This window comes from Eucyclogobius newberryi, unplaced genomic scaffold (assembly GCF_026437365.1).
Source record: "Eucyclogobius newberryi isolate DKJ021-1_F unplaced genomic scaffold, fEucNew1.0.hap1 SCAF_12, whole genome shotgun sequence".
NCBI classification, from domain to species: domain Eukaryota; kingdom Metazoa; phylum Chordata; class Actinopteri; order Gobiiformes; family Gobiidae; genus Eucyclogobius; species Eucyclogobius newberryi.
The window spans coordinates 7839759-7848029 of NW_027315746.1; positions in this window are offsets into that span (position 1 = coordinate 7839759).

Genomic DNA, 8271 nt, shown 5'->3' on the forward strand with positions numbered 1-8271 from the left:
AATCCACTGGAGGTTTACAGTGTATGTCAGAGGGTGAGGTATTGTGTAAGTGCAGTACAAATACACGAGGTGAGTATTACAGGTTCCAAACATGGATGTGGGAAGTATTGATGAGCAGAAATGAACTGGTACAAAACAAAGTGTCGAGGCGGGAAAATGGTACAAAAAGGAACAGAGTTGATCTGTAAGAACTTATATAAGACGTGAAAATGACAATCGAATGTGAGAAAAGGTTTCATGTTATTATTGTGGTATCGGAATAAGTAATTAAGTGTGTATGTGCGTGTGCGTGTGTGTGTGTCTGTGTCCGTGTCTGTGTGTGTCTGTGTGTGTCTGTGTGTGTGTCTGTGTGTGTCTGTGTGTGTGTGTGTTATTTGTGTATGTGTGTGTGTGTGTGTGTTATTTGTGTATGTGTGTGTGTGTGTGTGTGTGTGTGTGTGTCTGTGTGTGTGTGTGTGTGTTATTTGTGTATGTGTGTGTGTGTGTGTGTCTGTGTGTCTGTGTCTGTGTGTGTCTGTGTGTGTGTGTGTGTCTCTGTGTGTGTGTGTCTGTCTGTGTCCGTGTCTGTGTGTGTCTGTGTGTGTCTGTGTGTGTGTGTGTGTGTGTGTGTCTGTGTGTGTCTGTGTGTGTGTGTTATTTGTGTATGTGTGTGTGTCTGTGTGTGTCTGTGTGTGTCTGTGTGTCTGTGTCTGTGTGTGTCTGTGTGTGTGTGTCTCTGTGTGTGTGTGTGTCTGTGTGTGTGTGTGTGAGTGTGTGAGTTATCAGATTGTCAGTGATGGGATTTCAGACCTGAACAGGTTTTGACAAGGAAAATTATATGAGAAAAAAAAGGTCAAACTAATGTGGAAAAGACACAAATCACAGAGAAAATGTTGAAGGTTAAAAGTTATTTTAAAATCCACTCATTAACTGACACTTCACCAGGTTTTTTTCTTCTTTGCTCCAACAATCAGATCAAACCGATGAAATGATGATGGTTGGAGTGGCCACTTCCGTCACTCTGCCCCAGGGCGGCTGTGGTGCTTTGAATAATTTGTAAGCGGCACTTTGTGACAAAAAGAGACCACAGCAAGCTGCCTGCAGGTCCTCCAGTTTTAAGTGAGAATATGGCGATTATGGCAGAGATCAGGTTCGTGAGCACTTTTCTGAAAGACTCAACCAGAAGAAAAGTCCATCACTTCGAACACGATACACGTCACATCTAATATTTTAGACTCATGGTTTCACTTTTGTAGCATTTACAGAGACGATCCTTTATTACGTTATAGTGTTTATTCTCCAAAATCACCCATCACTATTGCACCAGGTCTTTCAGGTATGGTGAGACGACGTCCTTCAGGTGAAACATGAAGACATCACGTGTAACTTTATCGCTCTCAACACAAGGAAAACATGCAAACACCACACACAGAGAAACCCTGGGAACAACGTTGTCCCACTTTCCAGAGAGCAGCCAAAAAGACATGTCACAGCGTTCATCAGAATCCCAGAATATCCCTTGACTCAGATACAATGTTGATCCGTGTTTTGTTCGATTCGTGTCCCCGGATCGACCTCGGCTCGTTCTCATGTACGTGTGCCGAGGCCGATGACAGAGTTGAAGCCAGTGTCAGCCGCCTGTAAACATCTGCTCGCTCTGTAGCAGCTGTGGAGCGGGATTACGCTCCGATCTGCACCACCACGGATTATTTACCCGCGTCTATAAGAGGCGGGGCGAAGGTCGAGCGCCGCCGCACGACTTGATCTCAACCGTGGAAGTCGTATTGAATTAGAAAACCCGGCAACGTGGCTTTGCGTTACGGTGTTATTCACAATTTTCCAAAGCATTTTTAAATCATAGGGAAATTATTCAGGCGTTTCAGTCGTGCGAGTGGATCCGATGGCATCGCATCGTATACAGTATTTTATGGAGTAAAAGTCGCACTGGAGTATAAGTCGCACTGGAGTATAAGTCGCACCAGCCAGAAAATGCATAATAGAGAAGAAAAAAACATGTATAAGAAATAAGAACCTTGAAATGTGGTTGCAAATATGTGAAAATAACAAATAATATCACATATAAGTCGCTCCGGAGTATAAGTACAAGTATATAAGTATAAATCTGCTGCGGGCGGACAGAACGAAAGAATGCTTGAAGAAAAGAGGTGGAGGTCTGGCGGTGTATGTGAACACGAGCTGGTCCAAACCCGAACACTGCACAGTGAGGGAGCAGCTATGTAACAAGGATATTGAACTATTGGCTATTGGCATGAGGCCATACTATCTGCCCCGGGAGTTCTCACATGTGATTTTGATCGCAGTCTATGTGGCCCCGTCTGCCAATGCTGAAAATGCTTGTGAAGCACTGCTCTCCTGCACTTGTAGGCTGCAAACACAGCATCCACAGGCTCTCTTCCTCATCTCTGGTGACTTTAACCACGCTTCTCCCTCTTCTGTTCTACCAACATACACCCAGTATGTTACCTGCCCCACCAGAGAGAATAGAACATTGGACTTGTTTTTTGCCAACACCAAGGAGGCTTATTCTTCTTCCCCCCTCCCTCCCCTGGGCAGCTCGGACCACAACCTTGTACATCTGAGGCCTGTGTATGAACCCATCGTGCGCAGGCAGCCTGTGGTGTCCCGTGAGGTGAGGATGTGGTCTGCTGAGAGCGAGGAGGCTCTGAGGGACTGCTTCAGCACCACTGTCTGGACTGAGCTTTATGACCCACATGGGGAGGACATCAACACCATCACAGAGTGCATCACGGACTACATCAACTTCTGTTTTGAGAACATTGTTCCCTCCCGGACGGTGCGGTGTTTTCCAAACAACAAGCCATGGATTAACCGTGAACTGAAGGCTCTGCTGAAGGAGAAGAAGAGAGCCTTCAGGTCAGGGAACAAGGAGGAGCTGAGGACTGTGCAGAAGGAGCTGAGGAGGAAGATCAGGCAGGCTGAGGCCGGCTACAAGAGGAGGATGGAGGAGCAGCTGCAGCAAAAGAACATTCAGGGAGTGTGGAGGAGCCTGAAAACCATCTCGGGCTTCAAAATCCCCCCTGCCCAGACAGAAGGGGATCTACAGTGGGTGAGTGATTTAAATGCTCACTTCTTGAGGTTTGATCGGTCACCCGCCCCTCCCCCTGCACAGCTGCATGCTCCCTCTTCCACAGCTGGACAATGCCCTGCATCTGTTCCTCTTCGCTTATCTGCCCCGGACCATCGGCTCCCCACTTCGCCTGGATTCACCCATCCCCCCAGCACACAGTCCCCCTGCCAACCACTGACTGTCACAGCAGCACAGGTGAGGAGTGAGCTGAAGAGGATTAAAGTGAGGAAGGCAGCAGGACCTGATGGCATCAGCCCCAGGCTCCTTAAGTCCTGCGCAGATGAACTGTGTGGAGTTGTGGAGCATGTCTTCAACATGAGCCTGAAGCTGAGGGTGGTACCACAGGTCTGGAAGACCTCCTGTCTGGTACCTGTGCCTAAGACACCGCGCCCCAAAGACCTCAACAGCTTCAGGCCAGTGGCTCTCACGTCCCACCTGATGAAGACACTGGAGCGGCTAGTCCTGGACCACCTCCGCTCCACCGTGAGCTCAGCCATGGACCCGCTGCAGTTTGCATATCGGTCTGGCATCGGAGTGGAGGACGCCGTCATCTCCCTGCTGCACCGCTCTCTCTCTCACCTGGAAAAGCCTGGCAGCTCTGTGAGGATTCTGTTCTTCGATCTTTCCAGCGCCTTCAACACCATCCAGCCGCTGCTCCTGAGGGACAAGCTGGAGACGGCTGGTGTGGAGTATGACCTGGCAGAGTGGATCCTGGACTACCTCACAGACCGACCCCAGTTTGTGAGAGCCCGGGACTGTGTGTCTGACACTCGGACCTGCAGTGTGGGGGCGCCCCAGGGCACTGTCCTTGCGCCCTTTCTCTTCACCCTTTACACTGCAGACTTCAGACATGACACGGACAGCTGTGTCCTGCAGAAGTTCTCTGACGACTCTGCTATCATCGGACTCATCACGGACGACGATGACGCGGAGTACAGAGGACTGGCGCAGGACTTTGTGGACTGGTGTCAGCGGAACCACCTCCTCATCAACGCGGGGAAGACCAAGGAGATGGTGGTGGATTTCCGCAGACGCCACCCCACTGCCCCCTTACCAGTGAACATCCAGGGACGGGACATTGAGAGAGTGGACTCATACAAGTACCTGGGTGTTCATCTGAACCACAAACTGGACTGGACTCATAACACGGACGCACTGTACAGGAAGAGCCAGAGTCGGCTCTACCTCCTGAGGAGACTCAGGTCTTTTGGAGTGACAGGGCCACTCCTGGAGACCTTCTACGACTCTGTGGTGGCATCAGCCCTCCTGTACGGTGTGGCCTGCTGGAGCAGCAGCATCACAGAGAGGGAGAGGAAGAAGCTGGACAGAGTCATCAAGAAGTCCAGCTCCGTCCTGGGCTGTGCTCTGGACTCGGTGCAGGAGGTGGGGGACAGGAGGGTCCTGGCTAGATTCACATCTATGCTGGACCATGAGTGTCACCCCCTGCAGGACACTCTCTCCGCTCTGGAGAGCAGCTTCAGTGAGAGACTGATCCACCCTCGATGTGCGAAGGAAAGGTTCCGTAGGTCTTTCCTTCCTGCTGCTGTCAGACTTTATAACAAAAACTGTTAGTACTGAACACTCGCAATACTGACCTAACCATGTGCAATTCTGTCATATGTGCAATTGCTGTTGGAATTCATGTGCAATTCATGTGCAACCTATGTGCTGTCGTGACACATATTCATGTGCAATTACTGTCGTGATCACATGCAATGGTATTTATGTATTTATTTATTTATTTGTCTATGGGAGTTTTTATTTATTTATAGGAGATCTTCTACTGAAAGTGTTTTTCAGACTTCCTATAAGTGATCTGTTCTTCTGTATCTACCTCTGTATCTACCTGCGTTGCACCAATGAAATTTCCCCCTGTGGGACAATAAAGGAATATCTTATCTTATCTTATAAGTATAAGTCGCACCCCGGCCAAAACTATGAAAAATAGTTAGTTTAGGTTGGAAAAAAGAGCACAGCATCACTTCTTTTAAAGGTGCAGTACGTAACTTTTCAGTGTGGGTGGGTGTTATTTACTATTATGTGATTTACTGCAATATAAAGTTTTTTTTTAAATGATTTAAACGATTTATTATTTAATTTATTTTAACTGAGATTGGGTCGACTCTCCGCAGATCGGTCTCATTTACGTTCAATTTGTGATCTATAAAAATAAGCGTGTGGTTCGGGTCTGAACATTCGGCTTTTGGAAACGAGGAAGACGAGGATCGGCGCTCGGAGAGATGAGAAATCAAGGTTTGTGGAAGTTTTATGACCGTACGCACATGTTCAGGAAGTTTCCAACGTAAAACAGCAAAAAACACTTAACAATGATAATAAAATAAATAAATAAATAAACAAAAAACTAAAAAAAACAAAATAAATAAATAAATTAAATTAATAAAAAAAAATGCAACAATAATACTAACATTTAAACAGCAATAGAGGCACATAAAACTAGTGTATTCAATAAAAATGACTAAAATTTGGCTAAATATAAATACAAAACTGTACAGTGTGGACAGAACAGCACAAACAGAGGAAGTGTTAAAAAGTGTTCGATGAGTAAAAAAATGGCAGAAGGTAAATAAACCGTTCTGATACAACTTTACAACAATGGTTTATTTATTAATTAAGCCGGTTGTAGTCAAATTATATAACTCTGAAACCACAATCAAATGGCAAGTGATCAGCGCATGGCAACGGGGCTGGATCATCGTCAACAAAAGAAACACATTTCTTCTTCTTCTTCACCTCTTCATTCACCAGCAGCAACAAATTCGTCTCCAGGACAATCGTCTCTGAACACTGTCTCCGTTGTTTTCCTCTTTCCTCTTTCCTCTCTTTTCCTCTCTTTTCCTCTCTTCCTTCTGCAAACTGGAGTTTACTCTGCCTCTAATTTATTCCATCTACGCAACAAACACGGCAGATTTCTGGGTCAGAAAGCGCGCGTCTCTCTCGAGGATCCGGCGCCCCGCCCGAGCTCCGTCACATCTGGACCCCGAGCGCGGCTGCACGGCGGAGGGACCCCCCGGGGGAAAAGAGGACGCACTTCGTATACGACAAGAAATACGGTGCGTTTAGACGGCAGCGATGATGCGACCAATTAAAACGCCATAACAACGCGTCTATAATTGATATAGTTTAGTCTCGTTCCGGCTCAACATATTACGACGCAGGTGTTGGCGCAACAAGATCGTACAAAGTGTGCTATGTCAGATTTTAATTTATGCAGCCGCTTAGCATCGTCTTCTCCAGGCGAGGGGACGAGATAGATCACCTGATTACGCATTATATGACGTAGGTTGATTTATGTTCAATGTTTGCTTTGCGAGCACCAACAGGTCAGCTTCGTGGTTTGGGTGGTCGCCACGGTTTGATATCAGCGGTCAAAACATCGTACAATTGGAGAAAGCACAGGAATTTGTAAGTAACTGGTTTTATTACTTAAGACGCTCGACCTGCCTTGCCCCCCGGGTCTAGACTGTGTGTGAGGGTCTAGACTGTGTGCGGGGGTCTAGATTGTGTGTGAGGGTCTAGACTGTGTGTGAGGGTCTAGACTGTCTGCGGGGGTCTAGACTGTGTGTGGGGTCTAGACTGTGTGCGGGGGTCTAGACTGTGTGTGAGGGTCTAGACTGTGTGTGAGGGTCTAGACTGTGTGCGGGGGTCTAGACTGTGTGCGGGGGTCTAGACTGTGTGCGGGGGTCTAGACTGTGTGGGGGTCTAGACTGTGTGTGGGGTCTAGACTGTGTGCGGGGGTCTAGACTGTGTGTGAGGGTCTAGACTGTGTGTGAGGGTCTAGACTGTGTGCGGGGTCTAGACTGTGTGCGGGGTCTAGACTGTGTGTGGGAGTCTAGACTGTGTGCGGGGGTCTAGACTGTGTGTGGGGGTCTAGACTGTGTGCTGTGGGGGTCTAGACTGTGTGTGGGGTCTAGACTGTGTGTGGGGGTCTAGACTGTATGCTGTGGGGGTCTAGACTGTGTGCGGGCGTCTAGACTGTGTGCGGGCGTCTAGACTGTGTGCGGGAATCTAGACTGTGTGCGGGGGTCTAGACTGTGTGCGGGAGTCTAGACTGTGTGCGCGGGTCTAGACTGTGTGCGGGGGTCTAGACTGTGTGCGGGGGTATAGACTGTGTGCGGGGGTCTAGACTGTGTGTGGGGGTCTAGACTGTGTGCGGGGGTCTAGACTGTGTGTGGGGGTCTAGACTGTGTGTGGGGGTCTAGACTGTATGCTGTGGGGGTCTAGACTGTGTGTGGGGGTCTAGACTGTGTGTGGGGGTGTGGGGGTCTAGACTGTGTGTGGGGGTCTAGACTGTGTGTGGGGTCTAGACTGCGTGCGGGGGTCTAGACTGTATGCTGTGGGGGTCTAGACTGTGTGTGGGGGTCTAGACTGTGTGTGCGGGTTTAGACTGTATGCTGTGGGGGTCTAGACTGTGTGCGGGGGTCTAGACTGTGTGCGGGCGTCTAGACTGTGTGCGGGGGTCTAGACTGTGTGCTGTGGGGGTCTAGACTGTGTGTGAGGGTCTAGACTGTGTGTGGGGGTCTAGACTGTGCGTGGGGGTCTAGACTGTGTGCTGTGGGGGTCTAGACTGTGTGTGGGGTCTAGACTGTGTGTGGGGGTCTAGACTGTATGCTGTGGGGGTCTAGACTGTGTGTGGGGGTCTAGACTGTGTGTGCGGGTTTAGACTGTATGCTGTGGGGGTCTAGACTGTGTGCGGGGGTCTAGACTGTGTGCGGGCGTCTAGACTGTGTGCGGGGGTCTAGACTGTGTGCTGTGGGGGTCTAGACTGTGTGTGAGGGTCTAGACTGTGTGTGGGGGTCTAGACTGTGCGTGGGGGTCTAGACTGTGTGCTGTGGGGGTCTAGACTGTGTGTGGGGTCTAGACTGTGTGTGGGGGTCTAGACTGTATGCTGTGGGGGTCTAGACTGTATGTGGGGGTCTAGACTGTATGCTGTGGGGGTCTAGACTGTGTGCGGGGGTGTAGACTGTTTGCGGGGTCTAGACTGTGTGCGGGGGTCTAGACTGTGTGTGAGGGTCTAGACTGTGTGCTGGGGTCTAGACTGTGTGTGAGAGTCTAGATTGTGTGTGGGGGTCTAGACTGTGTGCGGGGGTCTAGACTGTGTGCGGGGGTCTAGACTGTGTGTGGGGGTCTAGACTGTGTGTGGGGGTCTAGACTGTATGCTGTTG